Consider the following 18,873-nt stretch of genomic DNA (forward strand, 5'->3'; position numbering starts at 1 on the left):
AGCAATGAGATCAACCGTGGCTCTACTCCCGGGGTGACCAGCAAGAACCGTATCATGATGCTCCTTAAAGAGTTTGTGACGTAGCTCAGGAGGCACAAACAACTTCCCGGAAGGACAACGGGCAGGTGCCTCAGTCTGGGCAGCCTGGACCTCGGCCTCCAAATCGGAATAAAGAGCAGAAACAACTACCCCCTCCGCCAAAATGGGACCCGGGTCCTCGGAGTTTCCTCCTCCCGGAAAACAGCGAGAGAGAGCATCAGCCTTCACATTTTTGATCCCAGGGCGGAATGTAACGACAAAATTGAATCTGGAGAAGAACAGAGACCATCTGGCCTGTCTCGGATTCATACGCCTGGCCGACTCCAAGTATGCCAGATTCTTATGGTCGGTAAAAACGGTGACAGGGTGCCTGGCCCCCTCCAACCAATGACGCCATTCCTCGAAAGCCAACTTGATGGCCAACAACTCCCTATCTCCCACATCATAGTTTCTCTCTGCCGGGGAGAGTTTTTTAGAGAAAAAGGCACAGGGTCGCCATTTGGCAGGAGAAGGGCCCTGGGACAAAACTGCACCCACACCCACCTCGGAAGCATCCACCTCAACAATAAAAGGTAAGGAAACATCGGGATGCACCAAGATGGGAGCAGACGCAAAACTCTCTTTAATCTTAGAAAAGGCTGCAAGCGCCTCCTCCGACCAAGAGGAAAAATCCGCCCCCTTTTTTGTCATGTCAGTAAGGGGTTTGACAACAGAGGAATAATTCAAAATGAACTTTCTGTAGTAGTTAGCAAAACCCAGAAAGCGCATCAATGCCTTCTGATTCTCAGGAAGCTCCCACTCAAGTACAGCACGGACCTTCTCAGGATCCATGCGAAAACCAGAAGCAGAGAGGAGAAAACCAAGAAATTGAATCTCCGATACCATAAAAAGACATTTCTCTAGCTTGGCATACAGTTTATTCTCCCGCAGTATCTGCAGAACCTGAAAAAGATGATCCTGATGGGTCTGAACATCAGGGGAAAAAATCAAAATATCGTCAAGATACACCAAAACAAATTTCCCCATTAAGTGGTAGAAAATACTATTAACAAAATGCTGAAAGACGGCCGGAGCATTCATCAGGCCGAAAGGCATAACGAGATTCTCGAAATGCCCGTTAGGGGTATTAAAAGCCGTTTTCCATTCATCCCCCTCTCTGACCCTGACCAGGTTGTACGCGCCTCTCAGATCCAATTTGGAAAACACCTTGGCTCCAACAATTTGGTTGAAGAGGTCCGGAATCAGAGGAAGGGGATAGGGATCGCGAATCGTGATACGGTTCAGCTCCCTAAAATCTAAGCAAGGTCTCAGAGAGCCATCTTTTTTTTTAACAAAAAAAAAACCCGCGGCAACAGGTGACTTTGAGGGACGAATATGCCCCTTCTCGAGACTCTCGGAGATATAGGTTCGCATTGCGATTCTTTCCGGTTGTGAGAGATTGTAGAGGCGTGCTTTTGGCAGCTTGGCGCCGGGAATGAGGTTAATGGGACAGTCAAACTCCCGGTGAGGAGGTAGCTCCTGAACACCGCTCTCGGAAAACACGTCCGAGAAATCAGAGAGAAATGATGGCACAGTTTTAGTAGACACCTCTGCAAAAGTCGCTGTGAGACAATTCTCTCTACAAAAGTCACTCCACTCATTTATTTGCCTTCCTTGCCAATCAATGGTGGGGTTATGTCTAGTGAGCCAGGGTAACCCCAAAACTAGAGGAGAAGGCAATCCGTTAAGGACAAAACAAGATATCTCCTCCACATGAGTGTCACCTACAGCTAGCCGGATATTGTGAACAATGCCTTTCAGAGATCTCTGCGAGAGTGGAGCAGAGTCAATGGCAAAAACAGGTATATCCTTTTCCAATGTGCAAACCTGAAAACCATGCATGGCTACAAATTGAGTGTCAATAAGATTGACGGCCGCTCCACTATCGACAAAAATCTCACAAGAAATGACTTTGCTCTCTAGCGCCACCCTGGCAGACAGGAGAAAACGGGAACTGCAGGTCAGAGGAAAAGCATCAATTCCCACATCAAGTTTGCCCAAAGTAGCAGATGAAGTAGAACTTGATGATCTACCTCTTGAGGTTTTTCTCTTATTATCGCTCTTAGTACAGTTCAGGAATCTCCTAGACGGACAAACATTTGCCAAATGACCTATGCCCCCACAACAAAAACACACCATATTCTGAGGACTAAATCCTCTTTTATCAGGGGCAAGTCGGCCTAGCTGCATGGGCTCCTCCTCAGAGGGGAGCGAGACAGGATGAGGCCCCTGCACACTGAATGAGTCCGCACCATTGCCCCAAGACTGACAATGGCTGGACAGAGAGGTCTTGTTTCTTTCTCTTAGACGTCTGTCAAGGCGTACCGCCAATGACATGGCAGACTCCAAGGACGTTGGTCTCTCATGGAAAGCAAACGCATCTTTCAATCTCTCTGAGAGACCATGACAGAACTGACTCCGGAGTGCAGCATCATTCCAACCTGAATCAGCTGCCCATCTCCGAAATTCAGAACAATAAAGCTCCGCAGACAGTTTGTTCTGGCATAAAGCACGTAAGTTCGATTCGGCCAGAGCAACACGATCCGGGTCATCATATATTTGCCCCAGGGCCACAAAAAATCTTTCCACGGATCGAAGGGAGGGATCCCCTGATGGCAGCGAAAAAGCCCAAGTCTGAGCATTGCCCCTGAGCAGGGAGATGACAATCCTCACCCTCTGTTCCTCATTACCAGAGGAAAGGGGACACAAGCAAAAATGGAGTTTGCATGCCTCTCTGAAGCGAACAAAATTCTCACTGCCCCCGGAGAACGGCTCCAGAAGTGAGACCTTTGGCTCGCAACAGACTCCATGAGCCGGAGCAGAGCCTAATGCTTGTAACTGAGTCATAGATTGACGGAGATCCGCTACTTCCAAAGAAAGACCCTCAAAGCTCTCCCTATGCTGCTAAAGCACATGCCTGGATCCAAATGGTGGAAGGAGGCATGCCCGCGTACCTCAGACTGATGGCCACTGTAACCCCTACAATAGTGGAAGGGGCACGGCCACCGGTGCCCTACTCAGTATATGGAGGGAACCGTGGCCACCTCAGATCCAGTCAGAAAATAATCAGGTAAACAACAATATCTGCACACTTAGCTGAAGGAGATGCAGCCGCAGAGAAGACGGATCCAAGGACAGCTGGCAATATCCGGAGTGCTTGCTGCAGCAGAAACCAGGTCCAGTGAACTGATAGCTTACAAGTGAAGTTACTCAAGCCAGAGCTACAACTGAAATGAGAAATATAATCCACGCCCTGCAACAGGAGGAGGGGTGATTTAAAGGCAGGAAAATCAACTGCAGGAGAAACAGCTGAGAGTAAAGACCTCATCACAGGGGCGGAGAAACAGAACAGTGAGAACACCTCCAAGCTCTAAGTGACATCATCGCAGGGGTGGAGATACAGAGCTGTGAGAACTTCTCAAAGCTCTGGTAGTGACACAACCCAAGTTGTTATCAACGCTCAGTTCAGAAGCCTGCATCTCTGATGGTATGGGGTTGCATGAGTGCGTGTGGCATGGGCAGCTTGCATGTCTGGAAAGGCACCATCAATGCAGAAAAATATATTCAGGTTTTAGAACATATGCTCCCATCCAGACGTCATCTCTTTCAGGGAAGACCCTGCATTTTTCAACAAGATAATGCCAGACCACATTCTGCATCAATCACAACATCATGGCTGCGTAGGAGAAGGATCCAGGTACTGAAATGGCCAGTCTGCAGTCCAGATCTTTCACCTATAGAGAATATTTGGCGCATCATAAAGAGGAAGGTGCAACAAAGAAGGCCCAAGACGATTGAACAGTTAGAGGCCTGTATTAGACACGAATGGGAGAGCATTCCTATTTCTAAACTTGAGAAACTGGTCTCCTCAGTCCCCAGACGTCTGTTGAGTGTTGTAAGAAGAAGGGGAGATGCCACACAGTGGTGAAAATGGCCTTGTCGCAACTTTTTGGGGATTTGTTGACACCATGAAATTCTGATTCAACATATTTTTCCCTTAAAATTGTACAAGTTTAAACTTTTGTTCTGTGATTTATGTTCTATTCTGAATAAAATATTAGAAGTTGGCACCTCCACATCATTGCATTCAGTTTTTATTCACGATTTGTATAGTGTCCCAACTTTTTGGGAATCCAGTTTGTACCTGTTTCCACAAAATATTGATTAAGCGGTGGGATATACCTGCTAATACAAAATACTGATTAAGGGGTTCTATAAACCTACTTCAACAAAATACTGAATGAGGAGAGTGATATACCTGCTTCCACCAAACATTGATTGAGGCCTGCGATACACCAGCTTCCACAAAATACTGATTGACAGTTTTGATATACCTGCTTCCACCAAATATTGATTCAGGGGTTCTATATTCCTGTTTCCACAAAATACTGATTAAGATGTTTTGATATACCTGCTTCCACAAAATACAGATGGAGGGGAGCGATATACCTGCTTCCACAAAATACATATTGAGGGGTGCGATATATCTGCTTCCACAAAATACTAATTAAGGGTTTTGATATACCTGCTTCTACAAAATACTGATTGAGGGGTGCGATAAACCTGCTTCCAGCAAATGATGATTCAAGTGTTCTATATACCTGTTTCCACAAAATACTGATTAAGGGGTGGGATATACCTGCTTCTACAAAATACTGATTAAGGCGTTCTATATACCAGCCTCCACAAAATACTGATTGAGGGGTGCGATATCCCTGCTTCTACAAAATACTGATTATGGGGGTTTGATATACCTGCTTCAACAAAATACGGATTTACGGGTACAATATACTTGCTTTCACCAAATATTGATTCAGGTTTCCACAAAATACTGATTGAGGAGTGCTATATACATGCTTCCTCAAAATACTGATTGAGGGGTTTGATATACCCCCTTCCGCAAAATACAGATTGAGAGGTGCGATATACCAACTTCACAAATACTGCTCTTCTCTAGGGACTTTGGCACAGGGTAATTTTGAAAATGACAGGCAGAGGGAGAGGCAGGCCGTTACGCAGGGGAGGTAGGGGTCGGGCAGGTGCACCAGGCGGGAGCCTAAGTGGGAAGTTGGAGAAGGTGCGTGCGATTACGTCAAAGGACACACCAGAGTTGGTTGAGTGGCTCACTCGGCGTTTCGCTTCTGCACCCTCCTCATCCTCTGTATCAGCACCCTCCTCACTCTCTGCTGCATTCCCAAAGACACCACCACCACTACCATAGCCCCTCCACCGGAGTCAGAGGAATTATTTTGCCATCCATTCCCAGACCTTACCGATGCGCAGCCATTCTTGGCATTAGATGAGGAAGAGGAGGTGGCAACGGCCCAGCGGTCTGACGACAGTACCCAGATCAGCCCAAGGAGGGTGGTCCCCGCTGTTGCTGCCTACTCTGAGATCTCTAATTTCAGTGGTGGTGAAGGTGACAATGATGACGTGTCGATGGACATAATGTGGTTGCCCGCCGGAGAGGAAGAGGAGGGGAGTTCAGAGGGAGAGAAGGAGCAGCAGATAGAGAGGAGAAGGAGGAGCAGCAGACAGAACTCGCAGTGCACAGGAGGCAAAAAGCAGACTGCAAATGTTTCTGGAGCGAGCCATCCACCATGCACGGTCACATCTTGCGCTCCTAGGACGCTGGCACATGGCTCCGCAGTGTGGCTTTTCTTAACGTGGCAGCTGCTGTCAATAGTGTTACCATCTGCAACCTGTGCTGTCAACGCATAAGTCGTGGTAAGCCCAACGATCACCTAGGGAGGACCGCTTTAAGATGACACCTGGCCTCCCATCACTGAGCCCAGTGGGAGTAACGCCGTCAGAACCCACAAAGCTACACTCTCGGCGCTCCACATCCTGCCTCTTCTCCTTCTCCTCCCTCCTCCCATTTGTGCTTTACTCCACCTTCCACCGTGCTGTCGTTGCTTTCATCTGGCAGAAGGCAGGCTTCCGTGGCCCAAATGTTCGAGTGTAAAAAGTTGATGACGCCAGATAACCCTCCTCCCCAACGGCTGACCGCTGGCTTGTCGGAACTGCTAGCCAACTACTGCCATATAAATTGGTGGACTTGGAGGCCTTTATAAAATTTGTGGCCATTGGCACACCGCAACGGAAGGTCCCCGGAAGGAAATATTTCTCCCAGAAGGGCATTCCAGTGTTTGAAGAGGGACCCCTGTATAAAAAGCATAAAGGGCAAGAACCAGTACTGGGTGGCAACCTACTTAGACTCCCGGTACAAACACAAAATGGCAGACATGTTACCAGTATCACAGAGGGCTGTCAGAATGTAGCATTTCCAGGCATGCTGCGAGAGATGCTGCATTCTGCTCATGCGGGCACTGGCAGGGGAATTTCCACCCACAGCGAAACAGGTGCGGGTACCAATCCCACCACGCCTGCAAGAAGAGGGCGGTTTGAAGATGTGTTGGTCACTTCGGATAGGAGATCATTCTTGCAGCCAACCCATCGAGAGCTGCCCTCTGGATCCAGCCTCAGGGAACGCCTAGACCGACAGGTGTCCGAATACATCGGGTTAACGGCCGATGTGGACACTCTGAGAAGCAAGGAACCCCTCGACTACTGGGTGTGCAGGCTTGACCTGTGGCCAGAGCTGGCACAATTTGCCATGGAACTGTTGGCTTGACCCTCGTCGAGTGTCCTGTCCAAAAGGACGTTCAGCACAGCAGGGGGGATCGTGACTAGTAAACGCACTCGCCTAGCTCACGACTGTGTGGACTACCTCACATTTCTAAAAATTAATGAGGCAAGGATCTTGGAGGAATTCAACACCTGTGACAACGACGTGCAATTGAATTTCCTTATGCCAGCCCACACATATCTGCCACCACCCAGAACAAAGAATGGTCCTTGTCTTATGTATATGCAGCAGCATAAAAGGCCTTTTCTGTCAGGTGAATGCCTAATGTTTGGGGTCTCTACTCCAGTGGCCTACAGTAAAATGTTTATCCAGTGACCACCTAATGTACCACCAGACACATAATCACTAGTTCTTTTCTGTCAGGTGAATGCCTAATTTCTGGGGCCTGTACTGGCCTACAGTAAAATGTATAGCTGGTGGCCGCCTATTGTACCTCCAGCCACATCATCACAAGTTCTTTTCTGTCAGATAAATACCTAATTTTTGGGGCCTGTGTTGGCCTACAGTAAAATTGTTATCCACTGACTGTCTAATATACCTCCAGCTACATAATCACTTGTTCTTTTCTATCAGGTGAATGCCTAATTTTTGGGGCCTGTACTCCACTGGCCTACAGTAAAAATTTTATTCAGGGAACGCCTAATGTACCTCCAGCCACATAATCACTTGTTCTTTTCTGTCAGATGAATGGCTAATTTTTGGGGCCTTTACTCCATTGGCCTACAGTAAAATTATTATTCAGTGAACCCCTAATGTACCTCCATCTACATAATCACTTGTTCTTTCCTGTCAGGTGAATGCCTAATTTTTGGGGCCCGTACTCCCGTGGCCTAAAATAAAAAAATTTTAGGCTACAGCAGGGCACATTTTTGAGAGTTTCCCTTTAAGACACATAAAAATGGCCCCTGATTAAAATACATATTTTTTGTGGAAATTTTTGCCATTGATCCCCCTCTGGTATGTCACTGTCCATGTTGTGGGACTATTTGTGCACTTCTATTAAGAATTTGGTGGCTGCAAATATGACCTGAAGGTTTTTCAGGTTCGCCTGCCATTAATTTGAATGGGGCCCGTCGCAAATGCTGGTGAGCTATCATAGTGTATTATTCTGTGTGCTCCCTCCTGCACGAGGGATGCGGATCTGTGCACTGTCACCACTCGTCCTCTGACCACTAAACACCCAGCGAGCTATCATGGTATATTATTCTGTGTGTTCACTCCTACACGAGGGATGTGGCTCTGTGCACTGTCACCACTCGTCCTCTGACCACTAAACACTGGTGAGTAGGGATGAGCGAACTCGAACTGTATAGTTCGGGTTCGTACCGAATTTTGGGGTGTCCGTGACACGGACCCGAACCCGGACATTTTCGTAAAAGTCCGGGTTCGGGTTCGGTGTTCGTCGCTTTCTTCGCGCTTTTGTGACGCTTTCTTGGCGCTTTTTGAAAGGCTGCAAAGCAGCCAATCAACAAGCGTCATACTACTTGCCCCAAGAGGCCATCACAGCCATGCCTACTATTGGCATGGCTGTGATTGGCCAGAGCACCATGTGACCCAGCCTCTATTTAAGCTGGAGTCACATAGCGCCGCCCGTCACTCTGCTCTGATTAGCGTAGGGAGAGGTTGCGGCTGCGACAGTAGGGCGAGATTAGGCAGATTAACTCCTCCAAAGGACTTGATTAACTGATCGATCTGCAGCTGTGGATCATTGAGCTGCTGATCCTCAATTGCTCACTGTTTTTAGGCTGCACAGACCGTTTGTCAGTCTCATTTTTCTGGGGTGATCGGCGGCCATTTTGTGTCTTGTGGTGCGCCAGCACAAGCTGCGACCAAGTGCATTTAACCCTCAATGGTGTGGTTGTTTTTTGGCTAAAGCCTACATCAGGGTGAAGCTGTCACACCAAGTGCATTTAACCAGCAATAGTCTGTTCATTTTTTGGCCATATACAAAATCAGGGGCAAGCTGCGCCTGTCACCAAGTGCATTTAACCCTCAATGGTGTGGTTGTTTTTTGGCTAAAGCCTACATCAGGGTGAAGCTGTCACACCAAGTGCATTTAACCAGCAATAGTCTGTTCATTTTTTGGCCATATACAAAATCAGGGGCAAGCTGCGCCTGTCACCAAGTGCATTTAACCCTCAATGGTGTGGTTGTTTTTTGGCTAAAGCCTACATCAGGGTGAAGCTGTCACACCAAGTGCATTTAACCAGCAATAGTCTGTTCATTTTTTGGCCATATACAAAATCAGGGGCAAGCTGCGCCTGTCACCAAGTGCATTTAACCCTCAATGGTGTGGTTGTTTTTTGGCTAAAGCCTACATCAGGGTGAAGCTGTCACACCAAGTGCATTTAACCAGCAATAGTCTGTTCATTTTTTGGCCATATCCCAGTCTAATTCTGTCACTAAATCCATACCGGTCACCCAGCGCCTAAATACTAGGCCTCAAATTTATATCCAGCTAAATCTGTCCCTAGTGCTGTAGCTGGGCGAGTTATTTAGTGTCCGTTCAAGCACATTTCTTGTTCTGGGTTGAAATACAATTCCCAATTTAGCAATTTCATAATTTAGTGGTTCCTGCTATATCAGAGCTATTTGAAATCTATCCCAAAAAGGGTATATAATATTGAAGGTGCACATTGGGTCATTCAGAATAACTTCACACACACCCGCTACTGTGTATTTCCAAGTCTAATTCTGTCACTAAACCCATACCTGTCACCCAGCGCCTAAATACTAGGCCTCAAATTTAAATCCCTCTAAATCTCTCGTTACCCACCGCTGTACTGTTGTTGCTGGGCAAGATATTTAGTGTCCGTCAAAGCACATTTTTTGTTCTGGGTTGAAGTACAATTCCCAATTTAGCAATTTCATAATTTAGTGGTTTCTGCTATATCAGAGCTATTTGAAATCTATCCCTAAAAGGGTATATAATATTGAAGGTGCACATAGGGTCATTCAGAATAACTTCACACACACGCTTCTGTGCATTTCCAAGTCTAATTCTGTCACTAAATCCATACCGGTGACCCAGCGCCTAAATACTAGGCCTCAAATTTAAATCCCTCTAAATCTCTCGTTACCCACCGCTGTACTGTTGTTGCTGGGCAAGATATTTAGTGTCCGTCAAAGCACATTTTTTGTTCTGGGTTGAAGTACAATTCCCAATTTAGCAATTTCATAATTTAGTGGTTTCTGCTATATCAGAGCTATTTGAAATCTATCCCTAAAAGGGTATATAATATTGAAGGTGCACATAGGGTCATTCAGAATAACTTCACACACACGCTTCTGTGCATTTCCAAGTCTAATTCTGTCACTAAATCCATACCGGTGACCCAGCGCCTAAATACTAGGCCTCAAATTTAAATCCCTCTAAATCTCTCGTTACCCACCACTGTACTGTTGTTGCTGGGCAAGATATTTAGTGTCCGTCAAAGCACATTTTTTGTTCTGGGTTGAAGTACAATTCCCAATTTAGCAATTTCATAATTTAGTGGTTTCTGCTATATCAGAGCTATTTGAAATCTATCCCTAAAAGGGTATATAATATTGAAGGTGCACATAGGGTCATTCAGAATAACTTCACACACACGCTTCTGTGCATTTCCAAGTCTAATTCTGTCACTAAATCCATACCGGTGACCCAGCGCCTAAATACTAGGCCTCAAATTTAAATCCCTCTAAATCTCTCGTTACCCACCACTGTACTGTTGTTGCTGGGCAAGATATTTAGTGTCCGTCAAAGCACATTTTTTGTTCTGGGTTGAAGTACAATTCCCAATTTAGCAATTTCATAATTTAGTGGTTTCTGCTATATCAGAGCTATTTGAAATCTATCCCTAAAAGGGTATATAATATTGAAGGTGCACATAGGGTCATTCAGAATAACTTCACACACACGCTTCTGTGCATTTCCAAGTCTAATTCTGTCACTAAATCCATACCGGTGACCCAGCGCCTAAATACTAGGCCTCAAATTTAAATCCCTCTAAATCTCTCGTTACCCACCGCTGTACTGTTGTTGCTGGGCAAGATATTTAGTGTCCGTCAAAGCACATTTTTTGTTCTGGGTTGAAGTACAATTCCCAATTTAGCAATTTCATAATTTAGTGGTTTCTGCTATATCAGAGCTATTTGAAATCTATCCCTAAAAGGGTATATAATATTGAAGGTGCACATAGGGTCATTCAGAATAACTTCACACACACGCTTCTGTGCATTTCCAAGTCTAATTCTGTCACTAAATCCATACCGGTGACCCAGCGCCTAAATACTAGGCCTCAAATTTAAATCCCTCTAAATCTCTCGTTACCCACCGCTGTACTGTTGTTGCTGGGCAAGATATTTAGTGTCCGTCAAAGCACATTTTTTGTTCTGGGTTGAAGTACAATTCCCAATTTAGCAATTTCATAATTTAGTGGTTCCTGCTATATCAGAGCTATTTGAAATCTATCCCAAAAAGGGTATATAATATTGAAGGTGCACATTGGGTCATTCAGAATAACTTCACACACACCCGCTACTGTGTATTTCCAAGTCTAATTCTGTCACTAAACCCATACCTGTCACCCAGCGCCTAAATACTAGGCCTCAAATTTAAATCCCTCTAAATCTCTCGTTACCCACCGCTGTACTGTTGTTGCTGGGCAAGATATTTAGTGTCCGTCAAAGCACATTTTTTGTTCTGGGTTGAAGTACAATTCCCAATTTAGCAATTTCATAATTTAGTGGTTTCTGCTATATCAGAGCTATTTGAAATCTATCCCTAAAAGGGTATATAATATTGAAGGTGCACATAGGGTCATTCAGAATAACTTCACACACATGCTTCTGTGCATTTCCAAGTCTAATTCTGTCACTAAATCCATACCGGTGACCCAGCGCCTAAATACTAGGCCTCAAATTTAAATCCCTCTAAATCTCTCGTTACCCACCGCTGTACTGTTGTTGCTGGGCAAGATATTTAGTGTCCGTCAAAGCACATTTTTTGTTCTGGGTTGAAGTACAATTCCCAATTTAGCAATTTCATAATTTAGTGGTTTCTGCTATATCAGAGCTATTTGAAATCTATCCCTAAAAGGGTATATAATATTGAAGGTGCACATAGGGTCATTCAGAATAACTTCACACACACGCTTCTGTGCATTTCCAAGTCTAATTCTGTCACTAAATCCATACCGGTGACCCAGCGCCTAAATACTAGGCCTCAAATTTAAATCCCTCTAAATCTCTCGTTACCCACCGCTGTACTGTTGTTGCTGGGCAAGATATTTAGTGTCCGTCAAAGCACATTTTTTGTTCTGGGTTGAAGTACAATTCCCAATTTAGCAATTTCATAATTTAGTGGTTCCTGCTATATCAGAGCTATTTGAAATCTATCCCAAAAAGGGTATATAATATTGAAGGTGCACATTGGGTCATTCAGAATAACTTCACACACACCCGCTACTGTGTATTTCCAAGTCTAATTCTGTCACTAAACCCATACCTGTCACCCAGCGCCTAAATACTAGGCCTCAAATTTAAATCCCTCTAAATCTCTCGTTACCCACCGCTGTACTGTTGTTGCTGGGCAAGATATTTAGTGTCCGTCAAAGCACATTTTTTGTTCTGGGTTGAAGTACAATTCCCAATTTAGCAATTTCATAATTTAGTGGTTTCTGCTATATCAGAGCTATTTGAAATCTATCCCTAAAAGGGTATATAATATTGAAGGTGCACATAGGGTCATTCAGAATAACTTCACACACACGCTTCTGTGCATTTCCAAGTCTAATTCTGTCACTAAATCCATACCGGTGACCCAGCGCCTAAATACTAGGCCTCAAATTTAAATCCCTCTAAATCTCTCGTTACCCACCGCTGTACTGTTGTTGCTGGGCAAGATATTTAGTGTCCGTCAAAGCACATTTTTTGTTCTGGGTTGAAGTACAATTCCCAATTTAGCAATTTCATAATTTAGTGGTTTCTGCTATATCAGAGCTATTTGAAATCTATCCCTAAAAGGGTATATAATATTGAAGGTGCACATAGGGTCATTCAGAATAACTTCACACACACGCTTCTGTGCATTTCCAAGTCTAATTCTGTCACTAAATCCATACCGGTGACCCAGCGCCTAAATACTAGGCCTCAAATTTAAATCCCTCTAAATCTCTCGTTACCCACCGCTGTACTGTTGTTGCTGGGCAAGATATTTAGTGTCCGTCAAAGCACATTTTTTGTTCTGGGTTGAAGTACAATTCCCAATTTAGCAATTTCATAATTTAGTGGTTTCTGCTATATCAGAGCTATTTGAAATCTATCCCTAAAAGGGTATATAATATTGAAGGTGCACATAGGGTCATTCAGAATAACTTCACACACACGCTTCTGTGCATTTCCAAGTCTAATTCTGTCACTAAATCCATACCGGTGACCCAGCGCCTAAATACTAGGCCTCAAATTTAAATCCCTCTAAAATCTCTCGTTACCCACCACTGTACTGTTGTTGCTGGGCAAGATATTTAGTGTCCGTCAAAGCACATTTTTTGTTCTGGGTTGAAGTACAATTCCCAATTTAGCAATTTCATAATTTAGTGGTTCCTGCTATATCAGAGCTATTTGAAATCTATCCCAAAAAGGGTATATAATATTGAAGGTGCACATTGGGTCATTCAGAATAACTTCACACACACCCGCTACTGTGTATTTCCAAGTCTAATTCTGTCACTAAACCCATACCTGTCACCCAGCGCCTAAATACTAGGCCTCAAATTTAAATCCCTCTAAATCTCTCGTTACCCACCGCTGTACTGTTGTTGCTGGGCAAGATATTTAGTGTCCGTCAAAGCACATTTTTTGTTCTGGGTTGAAGTACAATTCCCAATTTAGCAATTTCATAATTTAGTGGTTCCTGCTATATCAGAGCTATTTGAAATCTATCCCAAAAAGGGTATATAATATTCAAGGTGCACATTGGGTCATTCAGAATAACTTCACACACACGCTTCTGTGCATTTCCAAGTCTAATTCTGTCACTAAATCCATACCGGTCACCCAGCGCCTAAATACTAGGCCTCAAATTTATATCCCGCTGAATTTGAATACAATACATTGGGCCAAATAATATATTTGTTGTTGTGGTGAACCATAACAATGAGAAAAACATCTAGTAAGGGACGCGGACGTGGACATGGTCGTGGTGGTGTTAGTGGACCCTCTGGTGCTGGGAGAGGACGTGGCCGTTCTGCCACATCCACACGTCCTAGTGTACCAACTACCTCAGGTCCCAGTAGCCGCCAGAATTTACAGCGATATATGGTGGGGCCCAATGCCGTTCTAAGGATGGTAAGGCCTGAGCAGGTACAGGCATTAGTCAATTGGGTGGCCGACAGTGGATCCAGCACGTTCACATTATCTCCCACCCAGTCTTCTGCAGAAAGCGCACAGATGGCGCCTGAAAACCAACCCCATCAGTCTGTCACATCACCCCCATGCATACCAGGGAAACTGTCTCAGCCTCAAGTTATGCAGCAGTCTCTTATGCTGTTTGAAGACTCCGCTGGCAGGGTTTCCCAAGGGCATCCACCTAGCCCTTCCCCAGCGGTGAAAGACATAGAATGCACTGACGCACAACCACTTATGTTTCCTGATGATGAGGACATGGGAATACCACCTCAGCATGTCTCTGATGATGACGAAACACAGGTGCCAACTGCTGCGTCTTTCTGCAGTGTGCAGACTGAACAGGAGGTCAGGGATCAAGACTGGGTGGAAGACGATGCAGGGGACGATGAGGTCCTAGACCCCACATGGAATGAAGGTCGTGCCACTGACTTTCACAGTTCGGAGGAAGAGGCAGTGGTGAGACCGAGCCAACAGCGTAGCAAAAGAGGGAGCAGTGGGCAAAAGCAGAACACCCGCCGCCAAGAGACTCCGCCTGCTACTGACCGCCGCCATCTGGGACCGAGCACCCCAAAGGCAGCTTCAAGGAGTTCCCTGGCATGGCACTTCTTCAAACAATGTGCTGACGACAAGACCCGAGTGGTTTGCACGCTGTGCCATCAGAGCCTGAAGCGAGGCATTAACGTTCTGAACCTGAGCACAACCTGCATGACCAGGCACCTGCATGCAAAGCATGAACTGCAGTGGAGTAAACACCTTAAAACCAAGGAAGTCACTCAGGCTCCCCCTGCTACCTCTTCTGCTGCTGCCGCCTCGGCCTATTCTGCTGCTGCCGCCTCGGCCTCTTCCTCCGCCTCTGGAGGAACGTTGGCACCTGCCGCCCAGCAAACAGGGGATGTACCACCAACACCACCACCACCACCTCCGTCACCAAGCGTCTCAACCATGTCACACGCCAGCGTTCAGCTCTCCATCTCACAAACATTTGATAGAAAGCGTAAATTCCCACCTAGCCACCCTCGATCCCTGGCCCTGAATGCCAGCATTTCTAAACTACTGGCCTATGAAATGCTGTCATTTAGGCTGGTGGACACAGACAGCTTCAAACAGCTCATGTCGCTTGCTGTCCCACAGTATGTTGTTCCCAGCCGGCACTACTTCTCCAAGAGAGCCGTGCCTTCCCTGCACAACCAAGTATCCGATAAAATCAAGTGTGCACTGCGCAACGCCATCTGTAGCAAGGTCCACCTAACCACAGATACGTGGACCAGTAAGCACGGCCAGGGACGCTATATCTCCCTAACTGCACACTGGGTAAATGTAGTGGCAGCTGGGCCCCAGGCGGAGAGCTGTTTGGCGCACGTCCTGCCGCCGCCAAGGATCGCAGGGCAACATTCTTTGCCTCCTGTTGCCACCTCCTCCTTCTCGGCTTCCTCCTCCTCTTCTTCCACCTGCTCATCCAGTCAGCCACACACCTTCACCACCAACTTCAGCACAGCCCGGGGTAAACGTCAGCAGGCCATTCTGAAACTCATATGTTTGGGGGACAGGCCCCACACCGCACAGGAGTTGTGGCGGGGTATTGAACAACAGACCGACGAGTGGTTGCTGCCGGTGAGCCTCAAGCCCGGCCTGGTGGTGTGTGATAATGGGCGAAATCTCGTTGCAGCTCTGGGACTAGCCAATTTGACGCACATCCCTTGCTTGGCGCATGTGCTGAATTTGGTGGTGCAGAAGTTCATTCACAACTACCCCGACATGTCAGAGCTGCTGCATAAAGTGCGGGCCGTCTGTTCGCGCTTCCGGCGTTCACATCCTGCCGCTGCTCGCCTGTCTGCGCTACAGCGTAACTTCGGCCTTCCCGCTCACCGCCTCATATGCGACGTGCCCACCAGGTGGAACTCCACCTTGCACATGCTGGACAGACTGTGCGAGCAGCAGCAGGCCATAGTGGAGTTTCAGCTGCAGCACGCACGGGTCAGTCGCACTACAGAACAGCACCACTTCACCACCAATGACTGGGCCTCCATGCGAGACCTGTGTGCCCTGTTGCGCTGTTTCGAGTACTCCACCAACATGGCCAGTGGCGATGACACCGTTATCAGCGTTACAATACCACTTCTATGTCTCCTTGAGAAAACACTTAGGGCGATGATGGAACAGGAGGTGGCCCAGGAGGAGGAGGAGGAGGAGGAGGAAGAGGGGTCATTTTTAGCACTTTCAGGCCAGTCTCTTCGAAGTGACTCAGAGGGAGGTTTTTTGCAACAGCAGAGGCCAGGTACAAATGTGGCCAGCCAGGGCCCACTACTGGAGGACGAGGAGGACGAGGATGAGGAGGAGGTGGAGGAGGATGAGGATGAAGCATGGTCACAGCGGGGTGGCACCCAACGCAGCTCGGGTCCATCACTGGTGCGTGGCTGGGGGGAAAGGCAGGACGATGACGATACGCCTCCCACAGAGGACAGCTTGTCCTTACCCCTGGGCAGCCTGGCACACATGAGCGACTACATGCTGCAGTGCCTGCGCAACGACAGCAGAGTTGCCCACATTTTAACCTGTGCGGACTACTGGGTTGCCACCCTGCTGGATCCACGCTACAAAGACAATGTGCCCACCTTACTTCCTGCACTGGAGCGTGATAGGAAGATGCGCGAGTACAAGCGCACGTTGGTAGACGCGCTACTGAGAGCATTCCCAAATGTCACAGGGGAACAAGTGGAAGCCCAAGGCCAAGGCAGAGGAGGAGCAAGAGGTCGCCAAGGCAGCTGTGTCACGGCCAGCTCCTCTGAGGGCAGGGTTAGCATGGCAGAGATGTGGAAAACTTTTGTCAACACGCCACAGCTAACTGCACCACCACCTGATACGCAACGTGTTAGCAGGAGGCAACATTTCACTAACATGGTGGAACAGTACGTGTGCACACCCCTCCACGTACTGACTGATGGTTCGGCCCCATTCAACTTCTGGGTCTCTAAATTGTCCACGTGGCCAGAGCTAGCCTTTTATGCCTTGGAGGTGCTGGCCTGCCCGGCAGCCAGCGTTTTGTCTGAACGTGTATTCAGCACGGCAGGGGGCGTCATTACAGACAAACGCAGCCGCCTGTCTACAGCCAATGTGGACAAGCTGACGTTCATAAAAATGAACCGGGCATGGATCCCACAGGACCTGTCCGTCCCTTGTCCAGATTAGACATTAACTACCTCCCCATAACCATATATTATTGGACTCCAGGGCACTTCCTCATTCAATCCTATTTTTATTTTCATTTTACCATTATATTGCGATGCTACCCAAAGTTGAATGAACCTCTCCTCTGCCTGTGTGCTAGGCCTAAATATATGCCAATGGACTGTTGCAGTGGTGGCTGACATGAAGCCTGATTCTCTGCTATGACATGCAGACTAATTCTCTGCTGACATGAAGCCAGATTGTCTGTTACGGGACCTCTCTCCTCTGCCTGGGTGCTGGGCCTAAATTTATGACAATGGACTGTTGCAGTGGTGGCTGACGTGAAGCCTGATTCTCTGCTATGACATGCAGACTGATTCTCTGCTGACATGAAGCCAGATCGTCTGTTACGGGACCTCTCTGCTCTGCCTGTGTGCTAGGCCTAAATATATGCCAATGGACTGTTGCAGTGGTGGGTGACGTGAAGCCTCATTCTCTGCTATGACATGCAGACTGATTCTCTGCTGACATGAAGCCAGATTGTCTGTTACGGGACCTCTCTGCTCTGCCTGTGTGCTAGGCCTAAATATATGCCAATGGACTGTTGCAGTGGTGGGTGACGTGAAGCCTCATTCTCTGCTATGACATGCAGACTGATTCTCTGCTGTCATGAAGCCAGATTGTCTGTTACGGGACCTCTCTGCTCTGCCTGTGTGCTAGGCCTAAATATATGCCAATGGACTGTTGCAGTGGTGGGTGACGTGAAGCCTCATTCTCTGCTATGACATGCAGACTGATTCTCTGCTGACATGAAGCCAGATTGTCTGTTACGGGACCTCTCTGCTCTGCCTGTGTGCTAGGCCTAAATATATGCCAATGGACTGTTGCAGTGGTGGGTGACGTGAAGCCTCATTCTCTGCTATGACATGCAGACTGATTCTCTGCTGTCATGAAGCCAGATTGTCTGTTACGGGACCTCTCTGCTCTGCCTGTGTGCTAGGCCTAAATATATGCCAATGGACTGTTGCAGTGGTGGGTGACGTGAAGCCTCATTCTCTGCTATGACATGCAGACTAATTCTCTGCTGACATGAAGACAGATTCTCTGTTACGGGACCTCTCTCCTCTGCCTGTGTGTGTGCTGGGCCTAAATATATGCCAATGGACTGTTGCAGTGGTGGCTGACGTGAAGCCTCATTCTCTGCTATGACATGCAGACTGATTCTCTGCTGACATGAAGCCAGATTCTCTGTTACGGGACCTCTCTCCTCTGCCTGTGTGTGTGCTGGGCCTAAATATATGCCAATGGACTGTTGCAGTGGTGGCTGACGTGAAGCCTCATTCTCTGCTATGACATGCAGACTGATTCTCTGCTGACATGAAGCCAGATTCTCTGTTACGGGACCTCTCTCCTCTGCCTGTGTGTGTGCTGGGCCTAAATATATGCCAATGGACTGTTGCAGTGGTGGCTGACGTGAAGCCTCATTCTCTGCTATGACATGCAGACTGATTCTCTGCTGACATGAAGCCAGATTCTCTGTTACGGGACCTCTCTCCTCTGCCTGTGTGTGTGCTGGGCCTAAATATATGCCA

The 18,873-nt window shown here is 47.1% G+C and overlaps 1 protein-coding gene across 3 annotated transcripts in view; it reads left to right on the forward strand.

Moving 5' to 3' along the window:
* GRIA1 (glutamate ionotropic receptor AMPA type subunit 1) overlaps positions 1 to 18,873 on the forward strand; it is a 294,490-nt gene that overhangs the window by 90,746 nt on the left and 184,871 nt on the right. The gene's annotated exons all lie outside the window — the stretch shown is intronic.

This window comes from Bufo gargarizans, chromosome 2, assembly GCF_014858855.1.
Source record: "Bufo gargarizans isolate SCDJY-AF-19 chromosome 2, ASM1485885v1, whole genome shotgun sequence".
NCBI classification, from domain to species: Eukaryota; Metazoa; Chordata; class Amphibia; order Anura; family Bufonidae; genus Bufo; species Bufo gargarizans.